At 40.6% G+C, this 24,394-nt stretch overlaps 1 long non-coding RNA gene across 1 annotated transcript; it reads left to right on the plus strand.

Moving 5' to 3' along the window:
* Positions 1-22,892: 22,892 nt before the first annotated feature.
* LOC122026352 lies at positions 22,893-23,486 on the plus strand. The gene is made up of 3 exons (XR_006124116.1): positions 22,893-22,972; positions 23,194-23,331; positions 23,418-23,486. It is a non-coding gene; the product is annotated as an uncharacterized LOC122026352 (long non-coding RNA).
* Positions 23,487-24,394: the final 908 nt, after the last annotated feature.

Consider the following 24,394-nt stretch of genomic DNA (forward strand, 5'->3'; position numbering starts at 1 on the left):
TATTTATGTATGGATCTTGCTATGCTATTCATGAGATTGCCATGCTTAGTATCATGCATCATGTTTGCATGCTGTCCTATTGTCGGCTCCACTATGGTTGAGCCCATCGCCAGTTATACACACACCACCACCACCCATGGATTAGTGGTATATCGTGTGTGTGGCGGTTCACTGCTTGGGCTGGTCCGAGGACTCAGCTGGTAGCCGCCTGGCCCGCCTATTTGGCTCTGGCATTTTGTGTAGCAAGTGGTAGCTGGCAGATGGTGGACTCTGTTTGGCTCTGTTGCAGCGTGGTAGCCGACAGAGATTTTTCCTCCCCGTCATTGGTACCGGAGATGAGAGCATTGAGCTCCCCATTTATGATTTGGGGCTAGAGGGAGAGTACTGACAAGATCCCGTCCACTTTGGCCGCTCGCAGGAGCAAGTGATGTCGAGTGCACGTCACCATATGTATTTATTGCATTTATTGTTTGTGATTGTGATGCTGGATTTATATGGATGCATATGATTGACATGCATACAGGATTATGACTTCCCCGGTCTGACGACCCTGTTACCTTTGTACTTTGATCCCGGTTAGTACACTTATCTCCTGATTTCGTTTCAGTTGCATTTATCCTTCTCGTATTCAGGAGACTGTACGCATGATTAGTGTTGTCTGTTATTTGTTTTATTATGCATATCAGTTGTACCTGCTGAGTGTTGGACTCACCCCGCCTCCATTGTTGATATTTTCAGGTTGAGGCTGTCCGGAGCAGTTCCAGTCGCTAGCCCCCCATCTGCACATAGAGCCAGTTCTCTACTAGTTCGTTATTTGTTTTATTTTGGCCTTTTGCTATATCAGACTTTGTTTTAGTATTGTCTTTGGATTTTTCCTATGGATATTGTAGGGAGTGATACCTTTTGATGGATTTTTGATATGATATTGGATTTCATTCTACTACATGCCTGCCTGGACGGCAGAAGAGGTGAGTTCGTTGGATTTGAGCTTTACGAGTGTAGTGGAGTAGGGTGGATTTCGAGTCAGAGTCCTATTGTTATTGATTACTATTATTAACTGCGTGGTTGTGACAGCCAGAGGCTGAATATCTTTATAAACTGCGTGGTGTTTGTTTTTATTTATTGTTATCATTCCAGTCGCCTGTGGCTAATGTATATGTGATATGTAGAAAGTTTCATATTGTCCGCCGTACAGGGGAGATGCTGTCGAAATTTCTTCGGACAGAGACTCCTCTGGGGCGTGACAAAAGCTATACCCTTCTCGACCGAGCGTGCATTAGTCTGCTCATGTAATTCAAATTCAGAGAAGAGTTCATCTAATTTAATTGAAGATAAGTCCTTGGATACCTTGTACGCATCTACCATGGATGCCCACAAGGTATTCCTAGGGAAGGCATTGAGTGCATACCTTATTACATCCCTGTTCTCCACTTTCTATCCTATTACGTGGAGTCCATTCAACAGATCTTGAATTCTGGCGTGAAGCTGGCTTGCTGTCTCATCCTCCTGCATTTTTATATTATATAATTTATTGAAAAGCAGATCTCGCTTACTTACCTTGGTTTTTGATGTACCCTCATATAGTTCGATTGACTTTTCCCATAGCTCCTTTGCACTTGAGAACGATCCTACTTTGTTGAGTTCCTCCTTTGTCATCCCACACTGGAGTATGCAGGTTGCCTTTGCGTTTGCTTCTACTTTCTTTATTAGGGATGCGTCATAGTTCTCATAAGGTATCGGCTTCCCGGCACCGTCAATTGGAAGTTTGAGTCCTGTCTTGGTGATCATCCAGACCTTGAACTGGGTTTGCAGGTATGACTTCATTTGCCCTTTCCAGTAGCCAAAGTCTTCACCGGAGAAGAGCGGGGGACGGACTATGCTATAGCATTCTTGTTGGGCCATTTGAAAACTTGCACAAAAAAAATAAAGACAAGATCTGTTCCAAGACTGGGTCTTGGATTAGTAGTGCGAGATGTATAATAAAAGGAAAACAAACTCGAGTGGTGTTGCACCAACTTCGAGCAAAAATTGATTCGAACGAGAAAATGGATCGGAATACAGCAACTATACTTAATTCCGATCGACTCCGTAAAACTGGAAATACCACGAAAAATGGTTGATTGGTGGTTGCACCAAATCGAAGCTACCCCGCTCTAATACCAATTGTTGGATCGAGACCCCGCTAGAGGGGTGGGTGAATAGTGCTCGTGGCTTTCACGCGTTTCGTATTCGTAAATCGACGAGAAAAGTAGTGGAATAATTAAAAGACACAATAGAACACCAAGAGTTACTTGGTTTGGAGCCTTGACCTACTTGTACTCCAAGGCCCGCGATCGTTGATCGCTTTCGGTGGACAACAACTATAATATCGCAAAATTCAGTACAAGTATGAAATAGATACAATAGAAATTTAAAGCAATACCAACAACTAAATTACAAAAATCGAAGCGCTGGGTTGTCGGGGACTTGTCGTAGCTTGGCTGGAACCTTTCGTTACTAGCACATAGGAAAAGAAACAGTTAAGCGTTGATTTTTTGAAGTGATGCTCGAAATATGCTTATATAACCTACGGAAGGCGCCGCCAACTTGCCGAGTCAGCTGCGCGGATCAGAATAGAACTGGTCGCAACTTATCTACTTGAAGGCACCTCCATCACCCTTTGAGGCACCTCAAAGCGGTCCAAGGCGCCTCCAATGACCATTAAGGCGCCTCTAGCTCCACTTCGTAGCCAGCTCACACTCTGCACCCGAGGCGCCTCCAAGCTCCATGAGGGTGCCTCGGGTATTGTTCATCCGAGGCAAGATGTGAACTTTAATCCCTGCAAAATGTGTTTGTCACGCCCCAGAGGAGTCCCTGTCCGAAAAAATTTCGGCAGCATCTCCCCAGTACGGCGGACAATCTGAAACTTCTACATAACCCATATACCTCAGCCACAGGCGGTTGGAATAATAACAGTAAATAAAACCAATCACCACGCAGTTTATATAAGTATTCAGCCTCTGGCTGTCACAACCACGCAGTTAATAAAATAAACAACATAGTAATACTCTGACTCGAAATCAACCCTACTCAACTACACTCACCTCTTCTGCCGTCTAGGCAGGCATGTAGTAGTATAAAATCGAAAACAAATCCATCAACGAGACAAATTATATAATATCTAAGTATTCAACATCCAAATCCAAATATAGTCAAGTGAGAATCAAAAACAATACAAACGATAGCAAATAGCTGGAGGTCTGCAGGGGACTAGCAACTGGAACTCCCTCCTGACAGCATCAACCTGAAAATAACAACAATGGAGGCGGGGTGAGTCCAACACTCAGCAGGTACAGTTGATATGCAAAGTAAAGAAATAACACTTAGCACTAATCATGCGTACAGTCTCCTGACAATAATAAAGATAGATGCAAATCAAAGAGAACAGGAGAGAAACTGTACTAACCAGGACCCGGTAAAAGGACAAACAGTCCGAAAGGTATAGAAGACCTGTATGCATGTCAATCAAGGTATCCAAGCAATGTGCAGCATATAAGTGCAATAAACACAAACACAAACAATAAATGCATCATGCATATGATGCCAATGTCATGGTCACCCCTGACGCCAGTCAGCCGACTCACAACAACAGTGGGACCGAGTGGGTAGGGCTGTGACAACCGTGCACTCTGCATCACTACTCCTGATGAGTGACCGAGTGGACGGGATGCTGTCGGAGTACACACGTACTTCTACCCCAAATCATAAATGGGGGAGCGCCATGCTCTCATCTCCCGGTACACTGTAACGGGGAGGGATCTCTAACGTGCTACACGCTGCGTCACACTACCCATGAGCGGACCAACGGAGCACCGGAAGAGCCAAACTGACGTGCTACCACGCTGTGTCCCGCTACCCATGAGCGTCACAACGGTGTTGGGTTTTTCGGGCCGCGAAAACCGTTTTTCGTGTCGCGGAAACCCCGAATTACCCAAAGCCGTAGATCCGTGCAAGGAAAAATTTCGAAAACACAAATACGAGTTTTATACTACGATCTACAGTAGATCTACAAAGGAAAAACCATTTTACCTTCGATGCGTGCCCTTGCAATATCCCGCTCGTCCAAGGTACTTGTCGGATCTCCAAAGTATCAAGGTAGATACTTCTCTAGTGATATCCACACGAACAAGGAGTGGTCTTCTACCACTCAAATATGGAGAAGAGAGCCTCAAGTGTGCTAGCACTTTTCTAGAGCTCTCGGATGGGAACAAAAAGGAGAAAAGAGAGAAATAGAAGAGAGAATCACATACACTCCTTTAGTACCCTCCTTTGTGACCTTCACTTTCCCTTGTGCTCTTGGAAACAACTCAACATCTTCTCCTCACCATGATAGCCACGACCACAGCAACTCAAGAGGAGAGGGGAACCCAAGGAAGAAGAAGGAATAATGACACCACATCAATTCCCAAAACAAAAACCTCCACACCATCTAATGTGTGGCCGGCCACACCATAAAACCCCTCATTAATGTGGCCGGCCACATTAAAACCAATTGGATGTGTAACCTCCAATGAGGTGGCATACCATTATGAGGTGGTGATGTGGCTAATGATGTGGCTAGGTTGGTCATGCCAAGTAGGATGAGTCAACCTTCATGATGATGTGGCAAGACATCAAGTCAAACTTGATGTTTCAACTTCCATTTGGTCAAGTCAAACTTGACCAATTCTCTTCCTTGTTGAGTTAAATCCAACCTTTGATTCAAGTCAATTTTAATTTAATGAATCTAATTCATTAATATAAATTGACCCAATGAATCAAATTTAAATTAGACTCATTCAATATTTGAATCTAATTGAGTCTAACTCAATAAGTCTAATTTTGAATCCAATCTTTGGTGCATCATATGAACCTAATCCAATTGGATCATCATATGAACCTAATCTCCATCCACATGTTCTTTGTGTGTGACCCAATAGGTTCTTGTAACGTTGGCAATGTTTCTAAACTCTTTTAGAAACATAAGCAATGAGCGGCATCTAGCAATACATCATTGCTACCCAAGTTACAAGAAATGTTAAGATCCAACATCACCTTGTGACTACTAATTGTGACTCCTCACAATATGTGACATTGTCCTTCTATCCTAGACATCTAGATTGATCAATATGAGGCATAGACCGTGTCATCCTCTAATCAATCTAAATCTTGAACTCCAAGTAGACTCACTCGATCAAATGAGCTCAACATCTAATGTTGACTCATTTGGGCATGGCCATGCACTTCGTGGTCTAACTCTATCAAGAATATTGATGTCGCTCCCGTCATATGGGAGGGATAGATCCCATCTACATCACTCACATCCCTCTGCATAATTTGTTACATACCCAGTAATCACCTTTATAGTCCACCCTGTTACGGGTGACGTTTGACGAAACCAAAGTACATAACTCCTTATGTAGGGATCCATGGTGACTTCAGGTCTAAGGACTAATAGTCATACTAATAGCCACATGAGAAAGTATATGACACTCATATAACGATCCATGATACTTTCTCATGGCGGGTCATTCAGTATACATTCTCTAATGCATACCCATATGTCAGCTTGATATCTCTATATCCATGACTTGTGAGATCAAGTCATCGAGCTGACCTACATGCTAGTCTTATTGTATTAACATTGTCCCTGAATGTTAATACTCGACTAGGAATAAATTAGAGTAGTGTTCCCTATATTATCTCATTATCGATTCAACTAATCGATTGATATAGGTATGAACCTTCTACTCAAAGACGCTACTATACTTATTTTATCTGGCACTAATACAAATAAGCATAATAACCAAAAACCAAATGCCTTAATATATATATAAGAATATGATATACATGAGTCCATACAATCATCAAATGATTGGCTCTAGGGCTCTAACTAACAAACGGAGCACCGAACAGTGATGAAACTGGCAAAGTGCTCGACAATAAAGGAGCAATCAATCACTCAGCATGCAATCATGCGAATGGTGCATGTCACTAAACATGGTAATATACTAAACCAATCTCTGGACATATCATAATGTGCACCAAAGCGAATGAATCATATCAAGGTATCTGATCATATAAGGTATCAAACCTAGGTCCTGACATGGTAAAATATGGTTATATCACTACCCATGAGCATGTGGAATCAGGTACATATCCATACAAGATGTAAACAAACAATCAATCAACAGGTAGCATGTATTGGGCAGTGATTAACCGAAACAAGTAAGAAACACAATTAATGCATCTTGTTAATTTAATTACTAAGCATATCAAAGACAATAAGTCAAAAGTACCCGCCTCCGATAAGAAATGTCCAATATGGACCAATCCGACGTCGAGATACTCGTCTCGCGTCAAACTCCTGTGTCACCAATATACGTACATTTATTTAGCTAGAACTTAACGAATAGCTAAATAAAATCTCAACGACTAATAAGATAAGATCCTAATCAACCTATACATGATCAACAGCATAAATCAAATCCCTATGCTTACCTCAATTCACAGCGGAACAAGTTGCTGGAACAAAGTGGATGTTGCTGTCGAGGAATAAATGGCTATCCGGAGGTAGCTCTTGCTGAAGATCTAGTAATGGTGCTACTGTAAAGTTACTACAAACAACCCCAGTTAGCACAAACAATTCTTACTAGAATTAAGCCCCAAAACACTACAACCTTACCTAAATTCGAAGCCTCAGCAGGTGTTCCACCGTCGGACAACTTGTTGCCAAATGAAGTAAGTGCTGTTGGAAAACATGCACAAATTCCATATCCCAAACGAACCAACTCATAGCTAGGAACAACTACACTGTTCGGATCAAGAGCAGAATATCCAAAACCAACAATAACCTGATTCAAGAACAAAATCTACTCATCTTACCTCAACATCTCAGTCGTTCTTGCTACTGAAATCAAAGAGAGTAGCTAGATGGAGTTGCTGCCGGAACCAGAAACAACCCACAAAACCTAAATTTCTAAATCCACCGAACATCACAACCCACTGGAATCAATCAACTCAAGGAAAGAATCAAGTGTGAAGATAACTGGAAATCAAGTAGATCTTCTACCTCCAAGATCATTGCTAGACGACTTCGTGCCCACGTCGTCAGCCAGGGAAGATGATCGGTAATAATCGGGAAACCGGCAGAAGAAGAGGTGAGGCGGCATAGTGAGGCTAGCTAGGGCACGAGCACAGAGGAACAAAATGGTGGCCGGCGCTAGGGTTGAGGAGGAGCAGCACCTGGCGATCAGTGGTGTCGGCGACTCTGCTGCTCGGCGCTAGGCGGTGGCTCGGCTTCACAGAGAAGGAAACACTTTGGCGAGGCGTCTGCGGTAGGGCACCGGCGCTAAAGATCACCACTGCAAGGGCAAGGGACGACGGTGGCTAGGGCAAAATGGGACGGCGGCGCTGCAAATCTAGGGCACAGCGAACTTCTGCGTCGGCAGTGCTCGGGCTCGAGGGCAGAGGAAAGGCTTCGGCGTGAGAGGAGAAGAGAAGAAGAAACCGCAGCGCGGCGATTAGGGCAGAGGGGAGTTGGGCGCGGGTGGTTTCGGCGTCGGGTGCACGGGAAGGAAGCAGAGGAAATAAGAAAAAGAGAAAACAAAATAAAAAGAAAAAGATATTTAAGAAATAAACATTTCCTCGCTTAAATGGGATAGTCCAAACAGGCTTTTCCGGGTCCCGTTTTTATCCCCGTTAACTTATCCGTACGAGCTCCGAAAAATTCTCGAAAAATTTCCAAAAATTTCGGAAAATTCCCTTATTAATATTTGCCTATTTTCCTGTATTTTACATTTTCCCCCACTAATAAAAATTTGGTCCCCAAATTTCGTTATCTACCATCAGCAAGTACTAACAACAGATATAAAGTATAAATGTCGAACGGTAAATAAATCACATACCTCAAATGAAAAGATGGGGATATCGAGCTCGGATCGTATCCTCAAGCTCCCAAGTAGCCTCCTCGTCGGAATGATGCTGCCATCCGATTTTAACCAGCCTGATAGTCTTGTTCCGCAACTGACGTTCTTTCCGGTCCAGAATCCTTACCGGAACCTCCTCATAGGTGACGTCAGGCTGAACAACACTGTGATATCTGTCAGTACACGTGTCGAGTCGGATATATACCTCATCAACATAGACACATGGAATACGTCGTGAACGCCCGCCAAAGCTGGTGGTAGCGCTAAACGATAAGCTACCTCTCTAACCCTTTCCAAGATCTGGAAAGGTCCAATGTATCGCAGGCTAGCTTACCTCTGAGGCCAATCTCTTCACTCCTTTCGTGGGTGAAACTCACAGAAATACATGGTCGCAAATGGAGAACTCTAAGGGTCTCCGACTCCGGTCAGTATAACACTTCTGGCAGTCTTATGCCTCTGACATCCTCTGTCTGATAATATGGACCACTTTGCCTCACGTTGAGCTCTATGAGGTCTCAACAACTGGGTCTCTCGGATTCTCGTCCTGATCGACGACTGAGCAACTATGGTAACAAGAATACCCTGCTCTGTCTGTCCCTGCTCCTCAATGTCTAACTCAGAGAAATCCTGAATCAAATCTGTGACCACAACTCGGTGGCAAGCTAAAGTCCCTCTGGACCTCTAGCTAAGTGCATCGGTAACCACATTAGCTTTTCCCAGGTGATAGTTAATCGTACAATCATAATACTTCAGGAACTCCATCTATCTCCTGTGGAACCACGGTACACTCCTGCTGGTGACCATGTGTCCCAAACATCATAACAAAAGACAATCCAAACCAGCACTACTGATAATCACATATAGATGTTCTCGTCGAATCATCTCTAGATATATGCAAAGGTAGTGTACGTGACTCACCTCGGATCCGTAATAGATCACAACATCGTCCACAAAGATAATGGACACCTATCCAAACATCCTCGACATACCAGGATCATCGAGTCCCTGAAAACATCTAAGGCACTGTAAGCCTATATGACAAAAACTAAGACACATAATGTCTGTATCACAGACATTCCTATCCATAAGATCTCGAATAATAAATCGAAAAAATCTGATCATCAATAACATAAATCACCAAAGAATAAATCCTCCAGGGTGAGAGCAATGCTCCATCACAAGAAACACCACATATGTGGGAGCAACGCTCTACCACAAGAACTCCTCAATATGTGGGAGTAACACTCCACCACAAATAATCTGAAATATGTATCTGCAATAAATATAGGAGCAATGCTCCGCTACCAGCAATCCATGATATGTGGGAGCAACGCTCCACCACAAAACAATACCTAAGTACCCCAAGGCACCTAACTATCCAGCTAGAGACTGTACAAAATCTCTCTACCACAATTCGCTGTGGTTAGCCTAGGATATAACAACCTAGTAACTAATCAAATCCATCATCAACTCTATCAGCATCCTAGTGGGTCATCCACTGATAGGAAAATTAGTTGATGGGTTAATTCAACAAATGACATAATGCAGTCACTCCACATTCTGTATTCAGTATAAGTAGAATCATCATACTGCTACCAATGTATACACCTAGCACACATGCTCACACAACATATGTATGATCAACAAAATCCTCCAATTATTATACACCAAACATACTCACAACTCAGGTATATTCAGTATGATACCTCCAACAATACATACCGAACACGTGTGAAAAATCAATGTAGGTAAAATCAACAATACACCTCAAACAACACTCACATAACATATCTTCACCTATGCCAAGAGTATAACCAACATATACTTCCAATAAAGCATACTAAACTCAGGTGCACTCACAAATCAAACATAATCAACAAGTTACCTCAGATACCACACCAAACACATATGTACATATCCCAACTCAGATTAAATCAACAAAATGCCTCCATCAAAACACCACCGATGTACTCATACTACATCTCAGATTTAATCAACAAGATATCTTCAATAATACATCCAGATACATACACCGAACTATATATCTATAATCCACAAGGAACCTTCAACCATATCAGAACATGGATACATATACTACTTGCAAATGGACAGTCTACCACAGGACTCCTACAACACATAACAATCATAATATACATCCAACATAGACATGCAAAATCTGCACACCAGCTCAATCAAAGAGACCAACCTTATGCTACCAACACTCATGGGTTACCGGTATATTTTAACAAAATTCATGCATATGTATCAAGCATGAATACATCAATCAAAAGCAACCCAAAATAAAGCAGCCTAATCATCCAGTAACATCCCTGCTATAGGTTCAAAGGAACTAGTATCGGACAAGAAAGATATACACACCATGGTGTAACATTGCAAGTCAATGTCATACACTACCAAGACTATATCTAATGGGGAAAATTTTATCATCATAAATCCAAATGTACTCTTCCAGTATACACTAGTAACGATTGTATCCCATAAGTGTTAAGCAATTAGCTCTACACTTCCTTACATTAGCGGGGTCACATATCCCAAAGCACCCTCTAAGTTATCCCACCAGGTATATACAATCCACGGTCAAAATCTTCATGGAATAAGATACATCGATCCTTTATAACCTATCCAAGCCGATAATGATATATGGCTAAATCAGTCATTTTCACGTCAGTACAAAACATGTACTCAAATGTGCTCTAGATACATAACTAAGCACAAATAACCTAAAGGTTCGAACCTCTAAAAATAGAATATGGCAATCCTCTACTGATCACCCAACAAAAACTAAATCATTCATCTACTAACTAATCAAGAATACCTTAATCCTCCACAAGCAACTAAGGTATATCCAACCACATAATATCATATGTATAAATGTGTACAACCCAAAAGAAAAAGTCAATATTTAGGAACATCAAGACACTCTCATTTTCATCCTCAAAAATATCAGCCCACATAATATCAGATGAATCAGTCTCTACTCCCCATGAGGGCAAGTTAGCATTCAAAACATCAAATCATTATTTATCCACGAAGTCCAATATCAGAGGAAGCAATTATCCATTTTATCATCCTTTTAACTAACCACAACTAACCATATTATTAAAATCTCATAGGCACACTCAACCATAAACTCTCTAGCACCCAATTTATAATCTGATCACCAACCATAATCATCAAACCTGTGAATATTATAAATGACACTCACTATGTCACCATCAATGACAACCCAAATATAAATCATCAAAATAGTTATCCACTAATAGATCATCAAAACAAATATCTAATAATGGATCATCAAACAACCACATAACATTTACTCTCATAAATCATTAGAAATCAACACATCACAATATCTGATCTTCCAATATCCTCAACCTCAAATCATTCTCAACAATGATCAAACATAATAACTCTCCAATGCCCAATTTTCATCGTATCGGATACCCTATTATCCAAAAGATACGAGTATAAAAAAAAAAAATTCTACTGGCTAAGTCCACAGGAATATATAGGTATCATCCATTACCCAGCTAACAATAGCAGAGGTTGATATGTGCCTCCATCTCCTAGTAGTAGTAACAGAAGCTAAAAGTACTGATGGTATGATATGAAAAATCACCAGAGACTATAATCCTTGATCTCTATGAGGGTCGACCCAGATCAGTGGCTAACCCATCACATGTAATATGACTACAACAACCAGACAGGTACTAAAGATAAAGTGCTAATACATGTCATAACTATCATAAAATAAACATCATACCTATTTGCTGTCTGGAGATGTTCCGTCGCTGTCCTGTCCCCAACCTTTGACCTCAAACTCCGAACGAGAAACATCGCCGGAAATCCAAATAAATCCGAAATGGAAATCCGAAACATAACCATATCGAAAATCCGAAAATGCCCAGTTTGACTCGCAAACCTGGCTAACCCAAATATCCAGAATACTAACAACAGGTATCCGATAAATCTCCAAAACACCAAAAGCAGATATCCATAACCTGCTCTGATACCAATAAATTGGTTCAGATAAATCCCGAAAATCCAAAATACAAAAATCCAACAAGTATTGCCAAACTTGTCGCTCTGATACAAAGTAAATAAATTGGTATCAGGTTATCCCAAACATCAAAATACGAAAACAAAAGATCGTATACCTGTGCTCTGATACCACTAAATTGTCACGCCCAAGAGGAGTCCCTGTCCGAAGAAATTTCGGCAGCTTCTCCCCTGTACGGCGGACAATAACCCACAGACGGCTGGAATAATAACAGTAAATAAAATCAATCACCACGCAGTTTATATAAGTATTCATCCTCTGGCTGTCACAACCACGCAGTTAATAAAATAAACAACATAGTAATACTCTGACTCGAAATCAACCCTACTCAACTACACTCGTAAAGCCCCAAATCCGATTTTTCTTACCTCTTCTGCCGTCCAGGCAGGCATGTAGTAGTAAAAAATCGAAAACAAATCCATCAACGAGATAAATTATATAATATCTAAGTATTCAACATCCAAATCCAAATATAGTCAAGTGAGAATCAAAAATAATACAAACGATAGCAAATAGCTGGAGGTCTGCAGGGGACTAGCAACTGGAACTCCCTCCTGTCAGTATCAACCTGAAAATAACAACAATGGAGGCGGGGTGAGTCCAACACTCAGCAGGTACAGTTGATATGCAAAGTAAAGAAATAACACTTAGCACTAATCATGCGTACAGTCTCCTGACAATAATAAAGATAGATGTAAATCGAAGAGAACAGGAGAGAATCTGCACTAACCAGGACCCGGTAAAAGGACAAACAGTCTGTATGCATGTCAATCAAGGTATCCAAGCAATGTGCAGCATATAAGTGCAATAAACACAAACACAAACAATAAATGCATCATGCATATGATGCCAATGTCATGGTCACCCCGGACGCCATCACCATCTCACAACAACATGGGTGAGACCGGTGACAACCGTGCACTCTGCATCACTACTCCCGATGAGTGACCGAGTGGACGGGATGCCGTCGGAGTACATACTCCTACCCCAAATCATAAATGGGGAGCGCCATGCTCTCATCTCCCAGTACACGTAACGGGAGGGATCTCTAACGCTACACACTGCGTCACACTACCCATGAGCGGACCAACGGAGCACCGAAGAGCCAAACCGACGTGTTACCACGCAGTGTCCCGCTACCCATGAGGCCACAACGGAGCACCGAACAGTGATGAAACTGGCAAAGTGCTCGACAATAAAGGAGCAATCAATCACTCAGCATACAATCATGCGAATGGTGCATGTCACTAAACATGGTAATATACTAAACCAATCTCTGGACATATCATAATGTGCACCAAAGCGAATGAATCATATCAAGGTATCTGATCATATAAGGTATCAAACCTAGGTCCTGACATGGTAAAATATGGTTATATCACTACCCATGAGCATGTGGAATCAGGTACATATCCATACAAGATGTAAACAAACAATTAATCAACAGGTAGCATGTATTGGGCAGTGATTAACCGAAACAAGTAAGAAACACAATTAATGCATCTTGTTAATTTAATTACTAAGCATATCAAAGACAATAAGTCAAAAGTACCCGCCTCCGATAAGAAATGTCCAATATGGTCCAATCCGACGTCGAGATACTCGTCTCGCGTCAAACTCCTGTGTCACCAATATACGTACATTTATTTAGCTAGAACTCATCGAATAGTTAAATAAAATCTCAACGACTAATAAGATAAGATCCTAATCAACCTATACATGATCAACAGCATAAATCAAATCCCTATGCTTACCTCAATTCACAGCGGAACAAGTTGCTGGAACAAAGTGGATGTTGCTGTCGAGGAATAAATGGCTATCCGGAGGTAGCTCTTGCTGAAGATCTAGTAATGGTGCTACTGTAAAGTTACTACAAACAACCCCAGTTAGCACAAACAATTCTTACTAGAATTAAGCCCCAAAACACTACAACCTTACCTAAATTCGAAGCCTCAGCAGGTGTTCCACCGTCGGACAACTTGTTGCCAAATGAAGTAAGTGCTGTTGGAAAACAAGCACAAATTCCATATCCCAAACGAACCAACTCATAGCTAGGAACAACTACACTGTTCAGATCAAGAGAAGAATATCCAAAACCAACAATAACCTGATTCAAGAACAAAATCTACTCATCTTACCTCAACATCTCAGACGTTCTTGCTACTGAAATCAAAGAGAGTAGCTAGATGGAGTTGCTGCCGGAACCAGAAACAGCCCACAAAACCTAAATTTCTAAATCCACCGAACATCACAACCCACTGGAATCAATCAACTCAAGGAAAGAATCAAGTGTGAAGATGACTGGAAATCAAGTAGATCTTCTACCTCCAAGATCATTGCTAGACGACTTCGTGCCCACGTCGTCAGCTAGGGAAGATGATCGGTAATAATCGGGAAACCGGCAGAAGCAGAGGTGAGGTGGCATAGTGAGGCTAGCTAGGGCACGAGCACAGAGGAACAAAACGGTGGCCGGCGCTAGGGTTGAGGAGGAGCAGCACCTGGCGATCGGTGGTGTCGGCGACTCTGCTGCTCAGCGCTAGGCGGTGGCTCGGCTTCACAGAGAAGGAAACACTTTGGCGAGGCGTCTGCGATAGGGCACCGGCGCTAAAGATCACCACTGCAAGGGCAAGGGACGACGGTGGCTAGGGCAAAATGGGACGGCGGCGCTGCAAATCTAGGGCACAGCGAACTTCTGCGTCGGCAGTGCTCGGGCTCGAGGGCAGAGGAAAGGCTTCGGCGTGAGAGGAGAAGAGAAGAAGAAACCGCAGCGCGGCGATTAGGGCAGAGGAGAGTTGGGCGCGGGTGGTTTCGGCGTCGGGTGCACGGGAAGGAAGCGGAAGAAATAAGAAAAAGAGAAAACAAAATAAAAAGAAAAAGGAATTTAAGAAATAAACATTTCCTCGCTTAAATGGGATAATCCAAACAGGCTTTTTCGGGTCCCGTTTTATCCCCGTTAACTTGTCCGTACGAGCTCTGAAAAATTCCCGAAAAATTTCCAAAAATTTCAGAAAATTCCCTTATTAATATTTGCCTATTTTCCGGCATTTTACAGTGTTAGTTAACTAAACACCCACATACCCTACAAGATAGAGTTAGCACACATATAAATCCAATAAAAAGAGTATTTGACAGTCTCTGGACTGTCCGGTTCTGACTTCGAATTTTCGACCGGAAATCCTAGGTCAAACCGACGCCTACTGTTCCCTCTTCCGGGGAACGCGTCCTCACCTACTCCACTCTGGAGATCATACCTGATGCTAGTTCGGTCCACCAGACCGATTAGACTTTTGCTCGGCGCTCGAATCTTCCGGTCTTCATGTTGGACTCCACGACTCATCCAGACTTCCACCTGGTTCGCAACACCAGGATTTCCACCTAGGGTTACCACCCCCAAGGATTTCTGCCCGAAGCTTCAACCTGCCAAGACTTTCCGCCTAAGGTTACCACCCCCTAGGACCTAGGGTTACCAACCCCTAGGGTTTTTCCTTTGCCTAACCGCAGCTAGGACTTTTGCTTGAGTAACTTTAGGACTTACCTGCAATCTCAATCAACATATCAGATAACAAAACAACTTAACTTTGAACCCTTTGATATAACCAAAGCACAGGTTCGATTACCGGATGCTTCCCGCACCAATAGTATCAACCTGATATTTCATATCCATGACTTGTGAGATTAAGTCATTCGTTGATCTACATGCTTGTCTCAATGCATTAATATTGTCCTTGTATATTAATGCTTGACTAGAAATAGTTAAGAGTAGTGTTCTATGTATATCTACAATATCTCACTATCAATTTAACCAATTGATATACTGTAGATAAGAATCTACTACCCAAGTACATTATTATACTTATTCATTTAGCACTAAATTGAAAAAATATAATAACCAACTTTGCCTTTTATTAGTAATGAAATATGATACAAAATGAGCTCTTGACAATCATCTCATAATTGGTACTAGGGCTAATACTAACAGTAGCAGCATGCAGCAAGATGGCGGAGTCAGCAAAGTTGTGATGAAGGAGAGAAGAAGGATCGAGATTGGCGTAGGGATGCGTGAGGGAGAGGATAAGAAAATCGAGAGAATGAGATTAGGAAACTTAGGTATTAGGTTTATATACTTAGGTTATTAATAACAACTTTAGGTTAATTAATCTAATCAACTCCTAACTTAATTAGGTATCCAAATAGGCTTTCTCTAAGTCTAATTAATTTACTCCATAAAATGTCTCCTTTGAACCCAGATTAAATCTAGAAAAATTTCTAAAAATCCCCAAAAATTCCTACAAGATTATTTCTCAAATAATCTTATTATTTAATTATTATTTGAGTGTCATATTTTATAGAATCTTATTGAGCTTCCACTACCTTGGATTAGCAACCTCCCTTGTTGTAAACCAAGTAATCTCCTTGTGTCTCTCTTACTTTCTTTTTATGCTTTTATTACTTGTTAAACAGTGTGTGTTAACTAAAGTCCAAAGATTGAGAAAGGTGCTACCTTCTTTTTCAGGCTATTCACCCCCTCTAGCCAGCCTACTCAGGACCAACAAAGATCACAAGACATGGTAGCGGCTCACTGAGGAGACTGCAGCATCGGTAATGTTGGCCCGCGTAAGGTAGGGTTCACCTGACATCGCTACCTTCTCAGATAGAGTGATGACTGGCTACTTGTGGTGTGCAGGAACAGAAGACAATGGCAACAACCATTCACGACGTGGGTGGAGAGGGACAACCAGTGGTTAGTAAGGGAAGGGGTGTAATGTTAGTGTTGGCTTGCTCGCATCGATGGAGGAGCAGTATTGGCGGTTGAGTGGTGCTAGTCCTGAACATGGCAGAAATGTCATGTGTGCATGGGTGAGGAAGAGACACGAGGGTGAGAAATAAAAACTTAGGTTTAGGAAAATAACTTGGGGAAATTAATCCAATCAACTCCCACCTTAAATAGGGTATTCTAAAAGAGGTTTTTCTTTTATTCCTTTATTCCCATAAAATATAAAAATATTCACATAAAATCCCAAAAATATCTAAAAATTCTATAAATTTATTTCCCAGACCAGTTTAGGCACCAGACCAGCCTGGTATAGTGCAGGCACCTCTTTGAATTGTTGTAGTGAGGATAACTCTTGGAGTCCGCTTTAGTACCAATCTAGGTGCCCGGATCGGTCCAGATGTCTGAGCAAGGATAAAATATTATCATCAAGTCATTGAAGAGCCATTTTCAAGCAGATAAGGTGTCACACCCCGAAGGAGTCTCTACCCAACAAAGAGACAACATCTCCTCCCTTATGACAACATATAGAATATGGATGCATAGCCAATCATGTATACATAAAAAATAACCTCAGCCCACATGACTACGAACAATCACCACAGAAGGCATAGGGGAACTCACATAAACCAACATAAACAATAAAAATAGGAAATTGCATGCATGCGTGCATGTCTAACAAATCACATAGTTTATTTGTAAATCGACCAAGTAGAGTAACTATGAAAGTAAAATAAAATAAGTTTTCAAAACAAATTTCAAAGCAATTTTGTATACCAGAAAGTCAAAATGCTATGACAATGAAAAATAACCAAAAGACTTCTTAAACGGCATGGGACCGACAGCTAGGACCTCCGAGCAACATGACTTTATTTTCCTACCTGCTAACTTGAAAAAAAATAAAGGAAGCAAAGGGGCTAGTGAGGAAAAGATACTCCATGGGCATATGATAGATAGTAAATGATATTGAAAGTTAAAGGAGTAGTCTCAGGTATACCACTTACTAGTGAAGGTAAGAGCAAAAACACCTACCTAGAAATCCACAAACCACGGCATGTAAGACGTCACTATTTGTGGGAGAACACTACCACGGATGGTCCCATGGGTAGACTCGTAGCCACTACCTATGGGAGCACTCTATCACGGATGGTCCCGTGGGCAGACAAGGCATGAGCATAACTATTTAGCTATGGACTGTAGGTGAACACGCTACCATGGATGGTCCCGTTGGTAGTCAAATACAAGTAACCAACTAATAAAGACAAGAAATAGACATCACCATATACTAGAGTACACGCTACTAGTTATATCATTGTCTAAAGGTATTATATATGTATAATCAAACATAACAACAAGGAGACTGCATTGATGTCCAATGGAATAAATATAAGGGTAAGCAGAACGAGTATCAATATCAAGAATCAATCAAACATAGCGTTAAAGTGAGCTATGTATACTATCATAAGAATAAAATAAAATCATACACCAAGTACAAAGGATCTAAAAGAGAATAAGAGGGAACTACCCACCTCAGATGTAGAACATTCTAGTAGTCTTCAAATATGATGCTCTCTCTCTCTCTCTCATCCTAAAAATACAAAGGAATACCAAGAACAACTTCATATAAACAATTTATTCCTCTATTCTTTGGTATTCTTTGGTATTGGTCGTACCACCTTCTTAATTGCTTGTTAGTATTTTAGTAATTAGATTCATAGCTCCATTAATCTATCTACCCATTTATCATTCTATAATTTAACCAACATGTACTTAATCAATTAAGTCACAAGCTTACCCCTACTGTTAGCATGTAATAATAAGTTAACTTATTAACCTTATTATTAACAGCCAGCTATTCAAACCCCAATTCAACAAGTAGCTTTTGATTCCTATTAGTAAACCTTACCCTACTATTAGCTGGTGATGATACATTGGATGAGACTTAGCTCCTCAACCTCACTATTCCAGCTTGTACATGGTAATAGGACCAATTTGAACAAAACTTAGGTAAGTCAAGGTTAGCATACCACAATCAATTGAAGGGGATTTAATTCATCTTCCTTAATATTAATAGCAATAAATCCAAAAATCTATAACCAACCTCAAATTCCAACTTCTACACGGTAATAGGACCAATTTGAATAAAATTTAAGTAAGACAAGGTTATTACCGTTAGGCTTCATCTTCTTCTCTGATAGTGGCACCCGATGGCTTATGGAAACAACAACTTGAGTTAAGGTGGTAGTGACAACAATTGTGGCAGCAACAGGATCTGCTGCCCGAGGTCTGTTGGGTTTGGGTGGCTGAAGATCAATGTTCCAGCCCATCCTAGGTCTCTGACGATGGTCCACAATAGCCGACTGTCCCCTTCCTTGTCCAAGATGGCAACCGCTAGCAGTGTTTGCTCTGCGACGCCAGCAGTGTCGAGTGAAGGTGGTGTGGTGTTGGGAGAAAAATCATAGAGGAGGAGGTCAGTGAAAAATCATGAGAGAAGGGTCTCTTAAGGGAAAATAGAGCTAGGTTAAAGAAAATAACTTAGGTCTCATCTAATTAATCAACTCCTCTTTAAATAGGTAAATTCAAAGGGTCTTTTCCAGCCCTAATCGAATCATCCCTATGATTTATTCTTAACTTCGATAACAAAATCTAGAAAATGCTAGTAAATCTGTAAACTTTCAATAACTTTTATAAATATATGTTCTTATTATTTATCAAATTATCATCCCTCAACAACTTTACGTATATAAAATTTTTAAGTATTTCATAGTTAGTCATCCTAAATCCTAAATCTATTACATATATAATATTTATTTATTCGTTATCTAACATAAGGTGCCCTTCTAGGGGCGTTAGGACCTGTTTTAAACGCCCGAACTTACCATGTCACCCAACGGATAAATTCGACCAGTTAGCTATAAATAGAGTCCTAGTCCTAGGAGTTTAACACAACACTTCAACTTCATTTTCATAATAATGTTTTTAGTTGTTCGTGCTTTCAACACTTGTAAGAGACTTCTCCACCTACATCGAAGGAGAATCTTAATGAGCTTCCACTACCTTAGATTAGCAACCTCTCTGGTTGCAAATCAAGTAATCTCCTTATGTCTCTTACTTTCTTTTTATGATTTTATGGCTTGCCTAAATAGCGTGTGTTAACTAAAGTCCAAAGATTAAGAAAGGTGCTACCTTCTTTTTCAAGCTATTCACCCCCTTTAGCTGTCCTACTCAGGCCAACAAAGATTACAAGACATGGCGACGGCTCGTTGAGGAGACAACAACAATGACAACATTACAACCTTCTTGGACAGAGCGATGAATGGCTGCTTATGGTGCATAGGAATAGAAGGCAATGATAGCAGTCGTTAACGGCATGGGTGTTAGAGTAAGTGCCTTGTAAAGCCAACTGTTGGCTAGGGATTTATTGACTCTTGTAAATAAACAACCTTTATTTTAATATAATTCAATTCAGTTTGTCATTACTTTATCTTTGTCCTCATGCTATATCACTACAACAAAAACCCTCATAGACATCGGTGGAACAACAACGATTTTAAGCAAAAACAGATGTCTTTGAGTATTTTACACCGGTTTTTTCAAAAATCGGTGTTTATGAGCACAGATTTTTGCTCATAGACATCGGTTTTTTAGGCGATGTCTATGAGCGCATTTTTTTCGTTAATAGACACCGATTTTAACAACGGTTTTTAAAATCCGATGTCTATGATAAAATAAAATAATTTAATTTTTCCACCCATACTTAGCCGAAATTTGCAACACTTCACTCTTCCCTCCAAACCTGAACCTATATCGCGTCTTCCACTCATACTTAGCCCTAAACCTATATCGTCGCGACGCCACCACCACTTTCCTCCGGCCATCTCTCTCAGCCTTATCCCCCTCTTCTCCTTCTAGATCGACGTACTTGCCTCTTCCGATCAGGAACAAAACCACCTGCTTCGGTCCTAAGCAAAACCGCAACATAAATCGTTCCGTTCTGCCTCCTCGTCCGATCATCTCTTCCTCCTCCTCCTTCCTCTCTTCGCTCTTCCCGGCTGAGGCAGGGGCCGACGAGATCCTAACAGCGAGAGGACGCCCATGACCACATCCGAAGTTAGGCAAGATAACTTACTTATAAAAACTAAACTTTACCGACCCGTTCACTGTAGCCCTAAACACGCCAAACAACATCGAACCACACCATCTCCACTCGCGATCGCTGTTCCTTTCGGGGCTGTCGCTCCACCAAATTGGCGAAGCACCTCATCGACGACCGAGCTCTCCGCCAGGCGCCACCTCACGCAGGCGGTTCTCAAGGGGCAATGCGCCTAGACATGGATTCCTGCCACCACCTCACGACCGTGCTACCATCGCGTGAGGACTCGTAGAAGCAACACTGGAAAGGGGAAACGCAAGGAAAGGCAAGTTCATTCCCTTTATGATTGTGCGAGATCTGTGAGGTAAGGTGGTAGGAACTTAGGAGGTGTGGATCATTTCTCTTAGGTGCAGAGATTGGTGAAATGATTTGCGAAAGGTTTACGTTCTTTAGAGCCTTGTTCTGTTGAGGTTTCATTGGGGATTTCTTAGTTTGAATCGCGTGGTTTCTGAGTTTTTTCCCTGCGTTCTATTATGATGGAAATGGATTTCCGATGGTCTACTCTGTGGTGAATCTTGTGGATTTCGCTTGTCTGTGAATGAGATTGTACTCGGTTTCCCCTGAGATTTATCGATTTGAATCGAAGGTTCATCGAAGTGCAGTTGAAATCGCCTGATTTCTGGATTTCAATATCTGGTCGGTGTATTCGGTTATTGTTGAAGCTTGATAACCACTGGAATGTTCTTAATACAAATCTTGCAATGTTTGATTGACTGTGTATGAGTTTTTAATCGAGTTCCACCATATTGTTGCTGCTGTAAGTGTTTTGCACACCTTGCACGTTACCTGTTCGTTGATATGCTTGGCTTAATGGCTGGTTGGTGGAATGTGTCATGAATTGGGATTTCTGTGGAGCTCTGGTGTGTTGATTCTTGCGACATCTTCGAGATGAATTTGAGATTTGTTTTGCTTTTCGGTTCGGACTTAATTGTGGTGTACTAGACTTTGAAATTTTGTTTGGAAGTGGGGGTGACCTTTGAAGCTGGAAGGTCCGTTTATGGTGGCTGGGATTTCAAAGACGATTTGAAATTGTAGTTAAGCTTCTCTCTTCGAAATTGTTACGGTGTTGATGGGTTCTAATTTTTTCCGAGCAGAGGTGTTTTGATTGTGGTTTTTGGTAGAAGTTCAAAAATCTAATCTTTGGTTGTTACTAGTTCTGTGATCTAATACCCTGTATGATTGCATGCTTTTCTTAAAAATCGTGACTGCTTTCTACCATGATAATATGAATATTCTGTGATAGTTTCCTGGGTTTTGATACGCATGCTTATATTGTGTATAGCTATGCTATATGAAATACAGATAAGGAATGGGCACTGTGAATGGATATGTTGACTGTAAGAATGAAATAGCTAGGCATGATAAATTGTCACATGATAAGGTAGTTGTTTATGGTTTTCTACATAGCTAATAGAATGAGTATGAGCATATGTGGCGATAGTACGGGATGAGTGACCCGGGATGAGCTCCGGGGAGGACCCATCCAAACATGACTGATAAATTATATATGGTAGCTTCAGCTATATGACTGACTGCATGTTCTCTAGGAGGTACCTCTAGGTTCATGGGACTGTTGACTGGCTAACTGTTGACTGACTCTAATTGTGGTTACCGGATATGTGACATATTCACTCTATTAGCTATGGGGTATCACTTGTACATGTTTATTAATATTTTATTTTTATTTAGTAATTAATACATTCTGTTTCTCTATTTGACTTCTAGTTGCTATCTCTACTATTTCATGGATGTCCTTTTATTCATAATGGATTGTGCTTGCTGGGCCGTAGACTCATGATGTCTACATTATAGGTGAGGATGATTCTCAGGAGAGTGAGAGTAATTTGAGGAAGGCTTTTGAGGAAGCAAGGAAAAATGCACCCTCAATTATCTTCATTGATGAGATTGATTCCATTGTTCAGGAGCGTATATACGATGAGTTTGTAGAGAAAGCAAAAGTCCGTGCCTTAAAACGCATTGTTGGAGACCCCTTTAAAAAGGGTGTTGAACAAGGTCCTCAGGTATCCTCCTTTTTCTGTCTTTGTTCTCTCTGAAAGGTAGAAACTGCCGTATTTGTTTGTGTCTTAATTTATGTGCTCATACTAATTTTCATCTCATTCGATTATTGTTTGATCGTGCATAACTCGTATAAAACATGTATGAAAAAGTCGTCTAGCTTCTTAACAAATAAGTTCTGAAACCTGTCCATATTGAGTACTTTCGTTCTTCACACATATCTCAGATTGATGAGGAGTAGTTTAGCAAGATCTTGCGTTACATCAAATCGGGAATCAACAGTGGTGCTACGCTAGTAACAGGTGGAGATCGAATTGGAAACAAAGGTTATTACATTCAGCCGACTATCTTCTCTGATGTACAAGTATGGCTTAGTCCTTAAATCTATAAAGGTTTGGTAAACTCTCAATCTGCATTTGTGATGACAGTTGTGATATTTGAAATTTATAGGATGAAATGAAAATAGCACAAGATGAGATCTACGGTCCTGTTCAATCGATCCTTAAGTTCAGGCAAGTGCAACATCTTATGACAGTCTTCTTGATATGTACAATATCAAGATGAAATTTTAGATTGTATTAGTCTTTTTTTATTTAATTTCCATTAAGCTGATGTGGTTGTGTATATTGAACCCAATTGATCTTATCATGCTTTAAATTTTTGGATTTCATCATTAAGTTAACGGCTAATTTGATAATGCTATGAAGAAAGTTGCTGAGGGAGAATATTTTCTAAATAACTAATGAATGATTTCAAGGTAATTTGTGTAAGTTCAAAAAATAATTTACTTGGTAAAATATATAATTGAAGTTTCTGTGAGGTCAATTGAACCCACAACCCTTCATATGTCCACCCTTGTATAAATGTATAACAAATGTCATGCTTGTACTTGTTGGAAAATATTTTGCAGATATATTTTTAAGTTACTGATCAAATTCACTTGAAGCTGGAATGAGTTTTTTTTTGTAATTAGTTAAATTATTTTGAACGTGATTGTATTTTAAATTTATTTATTGCCTCTAATCTTCAATAACTTTGAGCAATTTATATTTTGAAATTTGGTTTTAAATGTTAGTTAGTGTTCCTACACTAGCATAATATTTCGTCACTTTTGTTAATGTCCTTACAGATTGATCTGCGAATATTGAAGGCTGTCGCTCTTGAGCATCCTAATGATATTGATGATGCAGCGGAATCTATTCTTGTAGAAATTCTACCCTCAATTGCCACTTCTCATGAATCATCATTCTCTCTACAAGATGCAAATGAAGTGGTTCGTGTCTCAACTTCAGGTAATGCTTCTTTTGTTCTCTGGTTGATGTCCAAAAATTTTGTGTTATAAGTTCTAATTCTTTTCTTGCTATACACCTATTGCAGGAAAAAACACGTATTTCCAAATCATTTTATTGTTTTCATGTATTTATACT

The sequence above is a fragment of the Zingiber officinale genome, chromosome 10A, assembly GCF_018446385.1.
Source record: "Zingiber officinale cultivar Zhangliang chromosome 10A, Zo_v1.1, whole genome shotgun sequence".
NCBI classification, from domain to species: Eukaryota; Viridiplantae; Streptophyta; class Magnoliopsida; order Zingiberales; family Zingiberaceae; genus Zingiber; species Zingiber officinale.